Raw genomic sequence first — 17,842 nt, forward strand, 5'->3', positions numbered from 1 at the left:
ATGGCTCTCTCTTTTCTCTATATCTCTCTATTTTCTCTTATATAAATATCATAGTCTTCTGCAGTGACGATAACAGAACCTACGAGTATACGATAAACACCTGCATTTAGTTCATAGTGTAATTAATAACTATACCCAATAATTATTATATTACATTACACCAGTGGACTATTAGCATTATTTACAAATCTGGTGATTGCAGTAAAACGATTTTTTAAACATACCACCTACCCATTCATTCTTTAATTCCTTCTACCCAAAACGTTATCTGGTCGAGATTACTTACCAATAAAACCGCCTTGTAGGTATAATGGGTAAGTGCAACTTTGTCCGAGTGGTCAACCGCCGAATCCAGCTCGGCTGGGCAGCGTTCGAGAAACTACGCAACATCTTTTTATCCAAAATACCTCAGAATTTGAAGACGAAGGTCTTTAACCAGTGCGTGTTGCCAGTGATGACTTATGGAATCGAAACATGGTCCTGCACGATTACCCGTATGCAAAAGCTTCAAGTTACTCAGCAGACTATGAAGAGAGCTATGCTCGGAGTCTCTTTGCGTGATAGAATCCGAAACGAGGATATTCGCAAAAGAACCAAAATAACCGACATAGCCCGAAGGATAAACAAGCTGAAGTGGCAATGGGCTGGTCACATAGCTCGAAGAACCGACAACCGATGGGGGAGAAAGGTTCTTGAGTGGTGACCGCGTACGGGCAAACGCAGTGTAGGACGACCCCCCACTAGATGGAGTGACGACCTGAAATACATTGCAGGGAGTCAGTGGCTGCAGGTGGCTCAGGACCGTTCTTTATGGCAGTCTATGGGGGAGGCTTATGTCCAATAGTGGACGGATAATGGCTGAAATGATGAATAATGAAGACCGCCTTTTGTACTACATTATGTTTATTCAAAACTCTTTAACAAATCTTGTAATATTTGTGCAGTAAAGTTTTAAATAAATATTTTTTTAGGATGAGTTCAGCCCATCACTTCGGAGGACATCATCCATCTACAGTCATATTAAACAAAGTTACTAGCGGAATTGGCTTGCTCGATACAAAACGAGGGTCAGCACTGGCAAAAGCAAATATGAATGGTAAGTTTTAAATTATAAAGAATCAAAAATTCCTGGCCAGTAACAGATCTAAATATGTAAAAATCAAAGAAAACCTAGAGCAATTGCTGACGAGTATTTCCGGCCGTGAATAGAACCTAAAACTTTTACCTACATCTTGATCCAAATTAAAAACAAGTACAAGTTAACATTTAAACTATAACTTTATTAAAATATATTTCAGATACTTCCAGCCTTACAAGTATGTTTATTGCTGACATAGCTAGCAAAGATTTTATGCTTAAAAATACTAAAATAGGAAGATCCTTCTAATTATTCATATTCGGAAATCCTAAATAATTATATTAAATAATATATATTAATAATCAAATTAAAAAGGCACACATTCTTAGCTGTATTGTATTCATGGAGTTGATTACTGACATTTGCTAGAATTTTTTAATTTGCATAATTGTAAAAATCTCTATATTATACTCTTGTTTCTTCTCTTTGGAATACAGTTTTTTTTATGTTTATTGTTAATGAAAATATGAATTGTTTAATAAACTAATTATGATAATGTTTTAGATGGTCTTGATGCCAAAGCACTTGCTTTATTAGATGGCAAACATTTCGGCAGTGCTGCCGGGTATGCATATAATTTATTTTATCACAAGTAGTTAAAGTAACATAATCTGGAGGGTAACTAACAGAATTAGAGTTTTAATTAAGACAACTTCCCATTTGTTACAGTTATGCTATTTAATTTTACCATTATTATCTTACTTAGTTAAGCATATAGTCATCATCTTATGATCATATCGTGTTATTAATAATAAATTTTAATTGCGTTAATAGAAGAATTATTTTAAAGACATGAATATATTTCTATATAATTTTTTTTTTTTTATTAAACTTAGAATGGCAAACAAGCTGACGGTCCACTTGATGGAAAGTGGTAACCATTGCCTATAGACACAAGCAGTACCATGGACATAATACAGTATACTGTTTCGTCCATGATACCCCCCATGTTACCCCCTATTGTTTAGACATCATCCATAATTCATCAATTTTTCTTCAGAATGCATATGATCTAGCATAGCATTTTATTTTCTGCAATGTCTGTAGTATTCTTACGTCGCAGCAACTCTTTTTTATAATGTAAGTGTAAATTATAGAGGTATAAGTATTTTAATATTTTATATTGTTAATTTGACAGAGGTCAAGTAGCTGGGCACTCAGGACTAGTTGCTGTCAGTACGGGTGCACCTGGTGCGAGCGTATCCGGTGCAGGTGTAGGATCGCGACCTTCTCTCATTTTTAAAACTGACGGTAAAAGTTTGTCGATGACATTAGAGGATGAACAAGCTCCTCAAAAAAGAAAGGAGGAAGAAGCCCGCCAAAAACGAGAAGAAACAGAATCCCACTGGAAAGCAGAAGAAGAAGAAGCTTGCCGGAAAATAAAAGAAGAAGCTCGTCAGAGAGGAAATGAAGCCCGCCGAACAACTGAGCAAGGAGAAAGAAGGCAGTCGGGTAAAAGCCCAAATCGGAGATTTCCTCTTATTGAACGTAAGTGAGTAAAATTATGATGTTTATTCAATATGTAATTATTTGTATTATATATAGGATTATATTTACATGAGCAACTTTCAAAAAGAAAGTGTCCCTAAATAAATGTGTTTTCTTTTTTCTCAACTGATTTTAATAATAATTTTTGTATGTAATGTTGTTAAACTTGGAGGTATATATTTCTTTTTTTAATTAGACATCAATTTGAATAATTATTAATTAAAATCAATAGAAATTGACCCGGAACTTGAAGCAGCAATGCAAATATTACACCAACAACTCCGTGCCAAAGGCGACCAATTATTTTACCAACAACCCCACCAATCGTTGTCGCACGCTCAAATCTTAGAATGGTAACTCTTCACCGGTATTATTTTATACAAGTAGAAAGGCAAAAAATGTACCTATACAAAGATATAGTCAGCACCGTAAAGATCGCAAGTTATATAGTGACGTCAAAAGCTCGTTGTTTAAACTACTGCAGTTAACCGCAGATGGCCTTTACGGCTTCAGCGTACGCATGCAGGAGAGAATGCTGAAGGCATTCCAAGCCAGATCGATTGAAGGTCGAATCGCTTCATTTTTGATAATGTTATTACCTGATTAGCAGAATACCATGGCTTCGCTCGCGTGAATCAGTATATAAAGTATTCTGTGTTCTACAATAGGATATAACCTATCCATTTCGTTAAAATCCTTTTAGTAATGTTAAAGTGTAAAACAAACATCCATCTGTTCTTACATCCACACAAACTTTCGCGTTTATAACTAGTGGGATCTCAAGGATTTTCTTTCTTATCTCTTGTCGTATTTATGGTAGTGAAATTAATGGGCACCTAACCTACTTTGAAAGTCTTCAAGGTCTTCATAATATTATATTGAGTTACATTTGTTAAGGTTGAAGAAATCTCCGATGATAGTGGACAAAACAGTAAAAGAGTCAGGGGACACCGCACGACTTCATAATAAATTCGAAAGGAAATTAAGTACATTGGTCAGTAAGCATACGCCGGCGCATGTGAACGACTCAATGCAAGATAATTATTTAACAACTTGTTTTTATCCGCGACTTTGTCCGCGTGATGTAGTTTATATCTTCTTTCATACTAAATATTATGTCAAATTTTGAGAAGATTGGTGGAACCGTTAATACACCAAGGGGCTAATAAAAAACACTATCATAATGATACCTAATATTGACAAGGATATGTTTATATTGTTTTTTGGATCTTTTAGGCTAATAGTAAACTAAGAAGAAAATCGTTTAACTGAAATTAGGCGGAAGCTTTCTCCCTTTGTACAGTACATTTTTATTCTTCTTCGTCGTAGTACTTAATACACCAATATATGCATACTCATATACACATATGTATTATTTATTTGCGTTTATCTTTTTAGTATATTATAAGTATTTAATTATTATTATGATTATATGTAAGTCTATTTTATTTATATTGTTTATACTGTGTTTAAATTGATACTTACCCATTTTTTCTCTCATATTTTAGTCTTATTACTTTTCTGTCACACCTTTAACAGACACAATTTAATTCTCTCCATCTTTGGGTTGTCTGAAAGGGATCGCTGTTTGGCGATGGGCACGCCTGCTGTTGCCTCTTTAATATACTTTTATGTACCTAATTGTATTTGTATAATTTAGGTATTCATTATGTTTTGAGTGCTTGAAACTGATAGAAATTAACTTCTGACTACCCTTCCTCTAAATAGCGAATATAACGAACGCACACTATGTATTTGATCTATATTTCTTTCTCTTTTATTTTTTTTTTTCAGTGATATTTCGCGACTCACTTTTGGCCACAACAGAATATCAGTGTTTTGCTCTTTTTAGGGCAAAGCAAAAAGCTGAGTTGTGGCCATTTTGCATTACTGTGGCACACGCATGAAGAAAAAATTTTTATTATGCATTCTGATTTTGTTTTTGGTTTTTTTTTTTAATCTTTTGTACATGTATCGTTTTTATCTTTTTTCACTTTGCTTTTGTATCTTTTGCTGTTTGTGTGCTGTAAGTGATGCAAATAAATTATCTATCTATCTATCTATCTAAATTCTGAAATTTTTTAAGCAAGAAAAGTATTTAAAATCGTCAAAAGCCAAATATGCAGTAAATGTATTTTTTTTTTTTTTTTGTATTATTGTATTTATATCCAAATTGTACGGAATTTATTTGGTTCTAAACTAGAATCCGCACGATATCCGAGTGTGCCGAGTCAGTAATTCTTTAATAATTCATTTTTAAGCGTATGAGTTTTTTTACTCTACATAACTGCCTACCCACAATGTGTAAGTATACCTTATTACTTCAAATTTAATGTTTATTGTAGGTACTAGCAATGTCATATGCATTTTGTTAAACGTTGTTTTTATTTGTGAAACCCTGTCCTTGCAGTTTATAATGAAACTTTATAGATGTTAATTTTCCTTCAAAAAAAATAAATAAATAAATATTTCTTGCAGATGTCATTATCGAATCTTCTAGACTGCTTTCGGAGTATTTCGTTTCTGGCAGTAAGTTCTCTCTTACTTTATTTTTTAAGAATTTGTATAAGAACATAAAATGCCGCTACGTGTGATATGTTTTAGAATACTCTTTTGATTTAATTTTAAATTATACTAATAAATGACATCGTCAGATTATAAAGCTCTAGTGCGTGAAGTTCTAATATCAGAAATGCAAAAGAGGGGCAACGAAATACTTATTGAAGTTAATGGCGATGCCGAAACGTACTTTTTTGCTGCACAAAGGTACCGCACTGAAGATGATTTTTATTTACGTAATGTAATTGATAATAGGATTTTACACAATTGTTTTGTTTATTATGCACATTTGGCATAATAAGTGAATAAATAGACAATGATTCTCCATATTCATTCGTTAATCACTAAATTAAATAATCAAATTAAAAACAAGATGGTGTTCCACAAAAAAACCGACTTCAAACGCGGCAAAACCAATTATTTTTTAAAGAACAAAACTACCAAATGAATGCGAGGGATGGGCAGCAGCGTCTCTCTTAACATCTCCAAACGCCTGCCAAGCGCGGCAACTACTGGCAAAACCTCCATAGGGGGACACTTATGTTCAACAGTGGACAGTTAAAAGCTGATATGATAATGATGATGAAACAAATAATACAACCGAACTGAGAACCACCTTTTTTTTGGAGTCGGTTTAAAATATGCTTACGCCTTTAATTCCAAATTATCAGGTAATCAGAAATATAATTAGGTAATCGGAGAGTTACTGTTATGGTGTACGTGACATTCGCCCACATTTCACCGACAATATTAGTGTCTAATTTTGCCGCCGTTACTCAGATTAATAATAAAAAAATTTAGTACTAAAATTAGTTTTTATTAATAAAGGCTAAAGATAGCAAAGACACTAGAAGCGAAAAAGCCATGTGTACAAGTTGCGTATTACCTCAATAAAAAGTTGGATGATATGATTCGATGCCGTTCTATAGCCCGAAAATTGACAGCCACTATGAAAGGTTATACAAATATGTCAATTTATATTCATTTACAATTACTTTATATTGTTGTTGTCCGTGTGTTCCCAGCATAGAATGGGCAGCAACGTCCCTCTTAAACTATCACCAAAAGCCAAACTGCGGTTGCCAACCCGTCTACCAAGCCTGGCAATTATCAGCAAAATCCCCTCAATGGTAAACTGCTTAAAGAACGACCTATGTTTAGCAGAGGACAAATAACGGCTGATATGATGATCATAATTATATTATTACTACTTTCATTGCCTTATTTCCACTTATGCGCTGTTATATTTTCTGATACTGTTCTTTTCCTAAAGGTTATATGGAACTAATGCAATTTATTAGTGTAAAAACTTATTTAGAACTTTTAATTAATAAAAATAGACATTAAATAAATAATTTTTCATTATCGAACTGACTTTATAAACTATATAACTTATAATAATATTAAAATATATTTTTTTTTACAGATTATATTAAAGATGCAGCAAATTATTTTACTGAACTAGTGACGAAACCAGGTAAGTAATATAACACCAATCAATTGTTTAGTGGACCCATTTTTCAGTTAGAAATAGTTTAGAAAAAAGTCTTTATTAAGATCCTAAAAACCAAGAAGATGCAAAGATCATAAACTAATCACATAAACTTTATTTTTCGTCTTTTGTCTTTTAAGTCTATATGTACAAGTATGTATAACGGAAACTTAATGAACTTACTATGTTTGTCGCTTCCGACCATTGTTTCGACTTCATCCGAAAGCCTTCCCCTGGTTGTGTACGGCGCTTTGTGTTATTGAACATAAATTTTATATTCATAACTTTGTTGCTAATTGATATATATTTTTTTATTTATTGCAATATTCAAATTGTAGATGATAAAATTGAAGCTTATCTATCATTACTTGGAGAAATGGAAGCTACGGGTGATGCGCCTTTAATTGAGGGAGACATACCTAAATCTTATAAAGACTCCGCGGCTTAGTTAGTATTCTAGTATTTTACCTGTCTGTATCTGTGCGTGTGCGTATGCATGTGTATGTGTGTGTATTTTTGAAGTTCAAAGTTACAAAGGGTGCTGGGAGGTCCGTCCTGGCAGTTGGATACGGGAGACGGATTTATCGAGCTTAATGAAAAGAAAGGAAGTACTGCCTATGTGTAAATATAGTGACTATTATGAATAGATTTGAACAATTTATTAAAAAATAAATACACAAAAATGTATTTCAAACCTAAGATTCAAGATTATTTATATGTAAAACATGCGTATATATACATGCAGATATTGACAATAAAATATCGTTCGACATGTTTAGCTTGTACGGCATACAAAGTAAACAAGTAGATTTTGTTCCACAACCCACACAAACGACTACGTTTAAAAGTGAAACTACAAAACCGATTTTGATAAAAAATTCTACGTGATCAACCTAAAAGTATATCCTTTTGGATAAAAAAGAATTTCCCAAATCGGTTTACAATAACGTGTCAAGTTTTAACGTAACAAAGATATAATCGACTTGTAACTTTACTTGTATTTTTTTTAAGTTCAGTGATAAATACGTACGTTTATCAACCAAATACTGTACGTTTCATCACATGGACGTTTTCTGTTTAACTAGCCCCAACTATGTTTACTATTTTTAGTCTCCGTCAATTAACGTCATACGATGACCAAATCAATCGATCGAATAGCACTTTGTAATCGTCTACAGAAGCGAAGCTGATGGCTATGATGGCCAACGTGACTGCCACCGGTTACAGTAAATCTGTATTGAATGGTAAGAATTGTTCTCACTTTTTCACACTTACTGATGTATTTTAAGTTGGCGATATATAATATATATTACCAGAAGGGGGACTTTGTCCAAAAGTCGTTTGCTTGGGCATCTTTATCGCATTCGTGTTTCTACTGTGAAACTGCTTCATGCATGCATGTGTTTGCATTGCTGTGTTTCGGTTTACGGTTTGAATGCCGGGATATGGCAGTAAATTTACAGGGTACAGAGGAATAACACCTGAGTCCTCAGGAATGGCAACGCATGCGGGGTATCATGGTCGAAACAGTACACTCTGTTATGTCCATGGTATTACTCATGTCTATAGGCGACGGTTATTAGTTTCTATCAGGTGGGCCGTCAGCTTGTTTGTTATTCTAAGTTACATAAAAAAAATTACTATACATTTTATAGATTATATCTATTATTCTTTCGTACTCTACTTTCTCTTTGCATTATCTTTTTAATCATTCATTCACACTTTATGTGTAATCATATTATAATAATATATTTCTAATACAATTTTGTTCCAAAGAAGTAATAACTGAGTCCACCCGTTTGCTGATATCCTACATCATGCTTCAAGGTACATGCATTTTATATACTTTTTTATATTTGTACTTTTAAAAAAAATTATGATTAACAAAATGAAAATGCTATCCATATGAAAACGCTCTATTTGATCTATAGAGAGTTGTAAAAGCTCGATTTTTGTAATATCATAAACTTATAGAAAAATATTTTGTTTAAAATTACACTACTGAAATTCTAGGACTACCTTTTGTAACTTACACTATGATTCTTAAGGAGCACAGGACTACTATGTAACCTAAGTTCATTAAAATTTTAAGTTTAATTAAATGAGAAGGCATTTAATAAATATGAATATATATATGCAACTCGCCGTGTGTGCTTCGGCATAGAATAGACCACCCCTTCCTTTCCCGTGGGTGTCATAAGAGACGACTAAGGGAGGGCGAGGGATGGGCAGCAGCGTTCCTCTTAAAACATCCTCAAAGGCCTAATTACGATTGCCAACCCACCTGCCAGGCGTGGCAACTACTGGCAAAATTCCTCTTATGGGGATAGCTTATGTTCAGCAGTGGACAGTTAACGCCTGAAATAATAATAATATGCAACTAAACGATACAGATTTTAATTTAGTTTATATTTTATGTATTCACACAGTTTTATTAATGTAGGTGAAAAAACCGAAACGCTCAAGATATTAATAGAACAAATGGACAGAGCCGGGGATAATGTTCTGTTAAGGCACGGCACCATGCATAAATCTTACGCGGAAGGTGCTAATATGTATGTGTTTTTTTTTTTTCATTAATTTGAAACTTCGACCTTTGGACTCTTCAATCTTTGAGTCTTTACATTGATATTATATGTATAAGTAGATGTATTATTGTCTTGGTGTTTTAATGATTTTTTTTTTATTTTACGATGATTTATTAATAAACAAGGTAGCTTCCACATAATTTAATATTGTGTTCCACGAAAAAACCGACCTAAATTGTAACTAAACCAATTATTATGATTTGAAAACTAAGCTACTGAACCATTTTTATATAATTTATGTGGGAACAAACTGTAAGTGGGTTCATCTTTTCAGAAAAAAAAGAATTTACCAAATCCGAAGGAGTCAAGAATATTATACAAACACAACATATTATAAATACAACCGAATTGATAATACACTTTTTTGAAGTCGATTGAAAATATAGGGACGACATAGCTTAAGTAAGGCTTAGTTTGTCATATTTTTAAAAATTTAAGAGTAAATTTAATACCAACCTATAAATTAAAAAATGGCTATACGATACACGTTAACTGCACGATATTTAAATGCTATGCGTAATCTCCCTTCCTATAGGTTACGCGGAAAGAATTCAGACCAGCTTGGAGTTACGAACACTGATCCAGTAGTATCCAGAAAAATACATATAAAGTTAAATAATCTAATGTACGAACGTACACCTAAAAATATCAATCACTTATTGAGGGTAAGAAATAAAGAAAGACTTGAAAACTTATATGTAAATTTTCTGTGGTATTGTTAGAACTGCTTAAGGTAAATTATATCTATTCTTTTTAGATGTCATAGAAGACGCTACAATGTATTTAGCTGTCGGTTTCTTGCAGCCACGTAAGTAGAAAGTGTATAGTTGTATTAATTTAAATATATATATTTGTTTATACTAAACTCAAATAATTGCTCATTTTAGAAATGATTCAAGTGTGCAAATGTATGAAGAACGTTTTCGTATAATGCGAGTTGTGGTGCGATGAAATATTGCGCCGCGTCGCTGGGCCGTGTTGTACATGTTCTAGACACATCTCTACTCAAACATTATCCGACTTAACACCTGCACAACGCATGCGCATTATTCCAGGATCAACCCGGACATTCACTCCAAGCCTTGAGATCTCATTCACGCAGTGTCCATCGAAACTTGATAAAACTCATAGTCGTGGAGATAAGCCTCCAATTTGTCCAACGAGTAAACCAACAAACGGGTGTGAACATGAAGCAACCATCTCATATCTTTTGTACTCGACTGCTTACAACCAATCATCTCCTTACAATAGTAACCCTACAATCCTCTCATCCCAGACACCTTATGACTCATCAGAAACGCCAATACCTCCAGATACTAACCCGAAATCTCCGAAACCTACCTCAATACAAACAATTATGTTCAAACGGAATTTATCATCAGAAAGAACGCAGTATTTCCAAATAAATCAAAATGATACCTCTCATAGTGCAAATCATGAGGTAACGGATGATTCCTCGCCAGATTCGTATTATACGCCTCCAACTACAAACACTTCGGGAACATCAAATAATACAAAAGCTATGAGTTCATTTTGGCAGTCTCCAAAAACTATGATCGATAAAGCAGACACACAAGACACAAATGTGCAAGCTCAACCAAGTCCGATTCCTACAGTCCAAGGACCCATGATGCTAGGAAAAATAAATCAAGCCATACCAACATTCCATTCTCGTAAGTTTTTAAACTTATAATACCATACTAAAGAAATTTGCTTATAACACCTGAGTCCTCAGAAATGGCAACGCATGGGGGGTATCATGGGCGAAACAGTATACTCTGTTATGTCCATGGTACTGCTCATGTCTATAGGCGACGGTTACCACTTTCCATCAGGTGGGCCGTCAGCTTGTTTGCCATTCTAAGATCGTGCAGAAACATGCTATAAAATTGTGGTATAAAAACAAAAACACCATAATATCACTAGCGATTACATCTAAGTAGAACCCCAGAAACTTATAGTTTTCACAATTTTTTTTTAATTGTCTACTCTACAGTGTACATACTAAACAGACTGTATAAAAGTCGTTTTCTTGAGTACCTCCATCTCAGTCGTGTTTCTGTCGTGAAGCAGGCTCCACTTGCATGGTTGTATTTGGGCGTTTTTGTACTTTTCCGTAGAACTTCACGATATCGTACGTTTTTATCGTCACGATACAATGACAGTGCAAAATGTATATATATCTGGAGAAGCTTTTAAGCATTCCGTACGTTAACAATGTGGTCGTACACGATCACGGCACTACCGTAACTTTTCTGTGGCAGACCTAAGCTCTCCTGTAAGATCGTCACGGCAATTCTGCGCATGTATTACGTGTATGTGTATATATGTGTGTATGCGTGTACCAATTTGCGCCGTTCTTCAATTTATAATTTTGGACGTGCACGTTTTACGGCGATATCGTAGAACACCTAGGTTCCCTGTAAGATCTTGGTGGTAACTGTGCAACTGTAGTGTATATGTACAAGAATATTAAATATGTTTTTTTATACAACTTATGTAGAATGGCAAACAAGCTAACGGCCCACCTGATGGAAAGTGGTAATCGTCACCTATAGACATGAGCAGTACCATGGACATAACAGAGTATGCTATTTCGCCCATGATACCCCCCATGCGTTGCCATTCCTAAGGACTCAGGTGTTATTCCTCTGTACCCTGTAAATTCACGCCATATTCCATCCTTCAAACCGAAACACAACCATGCAAATACAACTGCTTCACGGTAGAAACACAAATGAGACAGAGGATTGAGCCGATGTTCCCGAGCACCTGTCCACACTGCTTCCTACCCACCTCCTAGAAGGATTCCCATAACTTTAAGAGGAAATTAAATGCGCATGCTTTTTCAGTTGATTTAAAAAAAGAGTAGATTTTGATTTTTTGGTCTAGACTTTGAACTACCTTACCTACTTAAGACTAACTTTTGAATGGAGACAAATTAAGAATTATATTATTGCCACTACCTTACAGGGAGCCTAGTCGTTCTACAATATCGCTGTAAAACGTGCACGTCCAAAATTATACGTTTTTTTAAATACAGGAACGCCAATAATATCTACGGATCAAATGGCTGATTGGCACGCGATGATGGTCAGTCTCATGTGGAACATAGAAGCGTGGAGAGACTGGATACAGGAGAATATAGATCGAGCATTAACTCACCAACATAACTCTAATATTGTACCGGGTAATTTACTTTCCTCTATTCAATTCCTGAGAAAAGTATCTACTTTTATTATATACCTAATCCTGAAAATCAAGAAATCAGTATATATAATATATATTCTATTAAACTGCTAAATACATCTCGTAGAGGGGGGAAGGAATTGTCAATAATGCAGACTACCAGTCCCATTGCTAGCAATATACCCTGTCAGGAAGACCTGCACATAGCCCCCTCTGAAAACCATCGAGCTGAATTCCAGGCGTATTCATCACGAAGGGCTGTCTTTTCATTCTCACTATAGATGGTACTGATGCTGCCAGCATATACCGATAGCGCAGGCGGGATTATCATTCCATTATCATCCATTAAAAAATACTTGTCGCATTATTTGCTCAATGCACAACACAGTGTTTGATTAACCTAGTAATCATATAATTAATAGTAATAATAGAATATAATAAATATGTAATCTCGAATAATTATAATGAAAAATATTTATTGTTGTTTAGTCGAAGCAGAAGAAAATTGGAATGCGTTTAAAAGAAGTCGCCACGGAAGCTTTACAGTGGCAAAAGTACAATATATTCAGTCGACAACTTATTTTACGTCTTGCTATACGATACAAGGGCAAACGGGTATGTAATGAATACACCAGGAATTCAGCACGATGGTTTCGGGGGGGGGAACACGTGGAGGTTGACCTGACAGGGTATTTTGCTAGCAATAGGACTGGTAGTCCGCATTACTAAAATTTCTTCCTTCCCTCCCATCTTACGTATCTTAGGTATTTAAATTATACTGTCTATTTATATTTAGAACAAATTTCAGGCAGTAAGAAATCTATGTAAAACTTCGTAATTGAGGGGAAGGAATTGTTTAATTATTAGTAATAGCCCCCATTGCTAGCAATACTCTGTTACTCCGATTTCCACGCTGTCCCCCTTGAATACTATATCCTAGTTGATTTGTAATGAATTTGCCATGATGAGCTAACGTTGATTCTTTATCGGTGGAGGATGAAACGATGAGAATGAAAATGTTTTTGTATACCATTATTATTATTGAAAGACGGGCTTTTTCAGGCAGAAAACCTGTGACACTGCATCCATGATCTTTTGTGCTCGCCCTTTATTTTAAAGTTCGCTGCTAATGTTTCTTACGTATCTTATTCCTATCCTATACTACTATGCTTATGTATATCATTAGCACGGTTCCATCTTATCAATGGAGTTTGTCGTGGAGTCGACCTCCACGTGGTTCCCCCGGAAACCATCGTGAACAATTCTTGTTGAATTCCTCACGATGGGCTAACTGACCTGCTTCATCCTCACCTATCATCCTTCACTGGTGCCCCGCCAGTGTATACCAATGGCGCGGGTGGGGTTACCAGTCCATTATCACCAATAAAAAAAGCACGGTTCCATCTTCATCATTTTTAAAAATAAACTTCATAACCCATGACTAGTACATATATCCATATAAGCTATTATTAAAAAAGTGATAAGATGTTGCTTACACTTTAAGCAACAGTAGGTAATTAGGGTAAATAAGGTACCTTAGATAAGCTGAACTATCAACTTGTTTATCATTCGAGGTAGCAGTTATAAGAAATTGTAACGTAACCCTACTATACTTAAAGAGCATTGTACGTTAATACAGATCGTCTCCCCAACACGAGCTACAGTGAAAACGGAAATCTATATGGAATGCCAGAAGGATATGTTGGAAATAATCGGAATGTTCAACAGATGGACACACTGGTTGACTGTTGTGGTAATATACCTAGTTGTGACGCTTTTGTTACATCAAAGTAGTCTAACAACTAGTTTTCTAATAATTCTTCTCTATTTTATTTATTTAAAGCAAACAAACAGCTATAACAATAGTAATAATAATACACACTTAATTAATAATTTAACAGCCACTAAAATTTGCACAATTGTATAATATGTGCAAGTGGAAGAAATAAAAAATTTAAATTGAAAATTACAGCAACATTGTAAATAACAAAGCTCAGATGTTAACAATTAATAATTAAAATTTAAAAAAAAATAAGTAATTTAAATCTTTTGATTCTTTATTAAAGAAAAGAAAAAATAAAAAATCTCTGGCAATAAACCAAAACGTTTATTTTTTATTTCATATTATAAAAAACTTTTTTATTTTGTTGCTCAGATAAAGGAAACAGATTCCTTATTACCAAGTTCGGAATCAGATATTCCGCTACATGAATTGTAAGTTTTATTTTATTTATGTTTTAGATGTAAAGAGTTACTATAATTTCAATTTGCAATATTCAGGCCAAATCTCTTACGAGGCAGGCAGAGAAAATGTAGTGCTGAATGTCATTCTTATATTTTTTTTTATGCAACTTAATGGTATACAAGCTGACGGCCCACCTGATGTAAAAGTGGTAACCGTCACCTAAAGACATGAGCAGTACTATAGACAGAACCAGAGGTTACTGTTTCGCCCGTGATACCCCCCATGCGTTTACTTTATTACTTTGTAAATACTACTTTACTTCTTTATTTTCATAATTCGTCTCATGCTTACGCGATTGTTCCGACGACAACACACGATCTATGTAATTCTATAAGTCAATCAAGTTAGGTCCTGCAGTCGTACCTAATCTTTACGATGAGGGGAAAGGATTGTTAGTAATGCGGATTATCAGTCCCATTGCTAGCAATATACCCTATTAGGTCGACCTCCACGTGGTTCCCCCTGGTAACCTCGTGCTGAATTCTAGGTGTATTCATCACGGTGGGCCAACTGACCTACCCTTTCATCCTCACTTATCATCCCTCACTGGTGCTCCGCCAGCGTATACCGTTAGTGCAGACGCGGTTACCATTTCATTATCATCTATTGAATTTTTGCAATGTAAGGTATATACACCTCGTATTGTCGTATATTGATGGTATATACACATCGTATTTGATGAATGAAGTGAATCATCATTCAATTCATTCATCAAAAATTACTGATAATCCTTTATCCAGCCAATAGTCAGCAGTATATATCAAAGATTTGCCCTCTTGAAATCATTGCACCATCTAATAGGTGATTTCTTTACACAGTGTTTGCCTGTATTGTAGTTTTCCACTCAACAAAATTCATTCCCCGTAGATGATCACATGCATCCTTATAAAAATAAAGTTTTTTACTTTAGCCGCTGGAACTTTTTCAAAAGGAAAGTGGAAGAGTATTCTGAAGATTGGAATAAGTACAATACGCATTTGAAATTTTATTGGGAGCATAAATACAGAACAATAATTTCAGGTAGACTTTATGTCTATAAATTAAACAAAATATAATAATTCTATCGCGTAAAAAATGTCCTATATCAGCTATCTACGAAGATTGTTTATGTACTTATTCATGTACGAAATTCGTTAAAACTGGTGGTTATTATTTTTTCATTTTACTAATATAATAAAATTGTAACTATACAATGTTGGTATGATGATGACATGTGAGATATTTAAAAAAAACATAAGGGCATCAAATGACAAAACATAAATTTTTAGAAATGTTGTCTGTCTGTTTGTATGTTCGTTCCGGCATCACGCAAAAAGTACTGCACCAAATTAGATGCGATTCACATTTCTGTTATTAAAGGTCTAACTTAAAGTCTAATGTATATTGTATCTTGATACTCCATCTTCAAGTAGTCTACTTCATTGGTCCCACTTCTGAAATTCATGCGTATGAAGTAATGGGTAAAACACTAGTATATAATAAATATATATTCTACCTACCCGCTAGAGACATGCATTAAAAATAGATAGTTTAAATATATCTAATCTAGAAACACCATACGGTTTTCTTTTTCTTTTATTAAATACAGCCTATGTTACACTGAAAACGTAGCTTTTTATATGAAAAAAAAATTAAAATCACTTAAGTAGGTTTTAAAGTTTATCCATAACAAATAAACAAACACACAAAAATATTTTTTTTTCCGTTTCTAATATTAGCTCAGATAACATTTTATCTTAAACCTTAAGACTGAAATTAACCATCACCATTTATTATAACCCGCAGACTGGTTGCCAGCTTGCTTAAAACCGGGCCCAGTGTGGGTTGTTAGCGCGTGCGGCGCGGTGCCGAGTGGTGCGGTGGCGGCTGGCGTGTTCGAAGGAGAGGTCACTTGAGTAGCACGCACCACGCACAAGTACACATCAATATCCTACTGAGTGATTGCCAGCTTGGTCGAAATTAGGCCCGATGAGTGATGCTTATGAGTGCTTCCGATGCAATGGTAATCGGAATGTTCAAGAAGAAATACATGTACCAAGTATACTTACTTGGCGTGATGGTATAGAATAATTGCTACCTTGATTAAAACCTGGTCAAGTATAGGTTGTCATCCGGTGAAGTGGTTATAAGCATATTAGAAAAGGCTAAAATCATCTGTGATGGCGCGAATAAATGAATAACAACGCATACAAGCAATATATTGCAATATCTTAAACAGGACTGGTTTATTAACTTAATTGAAACGGAGCTCGGTATGAGTTTTGAGCGCCGGCTTGACCATTTCCATGTGACTGATTATGTATATTAAATAATAGTTATAACTTTTCACTCAGATGCAACGTACTACCAGCCGCACTGCATCCCTCCAAACATTGCTGTTTGCTATACGCTGATGGAGCTGTCCACCACTACACTAAGTATCAGGTAAACATTTTACTCCGTCGGAGATGTGGTGAGTGCGAAAGCGAACCCATGTCTCCGACATATGGCACCTCGAGGGTATATCGTCTGGTTTTTAGTGGGTACACCCCCACCTTACGGGGGGATTCCCACAGTACCCATTCACCTCCCACAAGGTGTATGGGTCTGCATAAAGCATTTTCCAGACGTTAAAAAAAAAGGTAAACATTTTACTGTAACTAACTGTATGTATTAGTACAGTTTGTAAGCAACAAACTCCTTGTCCTTCTATCTAACTGACCTCACTAACACTCTGTCAATAAAATATGACCAAATAATAATACGGTGCATGTATATAAATGCGCGTATACAAATGTCCTCTGTATATATAACAGTAACAACTATAAATAGTACTTGAGAACTTTAAAAAAATATGGTTTTTTATTCTATTGCTATTACTGGTGTGAGGGTAACGACCTCTGGTATCAATTCTAAATCACCTAAATTTACATGTCTGATAAAGGTAATAATTACCAGGTGATGTGCAATGCGGCGGTGCGATAACTGGCGTGGCGTGCGGGGGAAGTGGGCACGATGCGGTGCGTGTAGCGGCGGGCGTGTACGTGGACCGCGTGCACTACCGCGGTTCGCACCTGCTCGGCGCCATACACACGCCAGCCTACCGCTGCCACGTCGTCATTTTTGGTCGCCCTTTCGTGTTCAACTGCTACGAATTGCTTGTA

At 35.0% G+C, this 17,842-nt stretch overlaps 1 long non-coding RNA gene across 1 annotated transcript; it reads left to right on the forward strand.

The window, feature by feature from the left end:
- Nucleotides 1-16,406: 16,406 nt before the first annotated feature.
- On the forward strand, nt 16,407-17,840 carry LOC113518048 (uncharacterized). The gene is made up of 3 exons (XR_008252620.1): nt 16,407-16,614; nt 17,033-17,123; nt 17,637-17,840. It is a non-coding gene; the product is annotated as an uncharacterized LOC113518048 (long non-coding RNA).
- The last annotated feature ends 2 nt before the right edge of the window (nt 17,841-17,842 follow it).

The sequence above is a fragment of the Galleria mellonella genome, unplaced genomic scaffold, assembly GCF_026898425.1.
Source record: "Galleria mellonella isolate WM207_F2 unplaced genomic scaffold, CSIRO_AGI_GalMel_v1 utg171, whole genome shotgun sequence".
Classification (NCBI taxonomy): domain Eukaryota; kingdom Metazoa; phylum Arthropoda; class Insecta; order Lepidoptera; family Pyralidae; genus Galleria; species Galleria mellonella.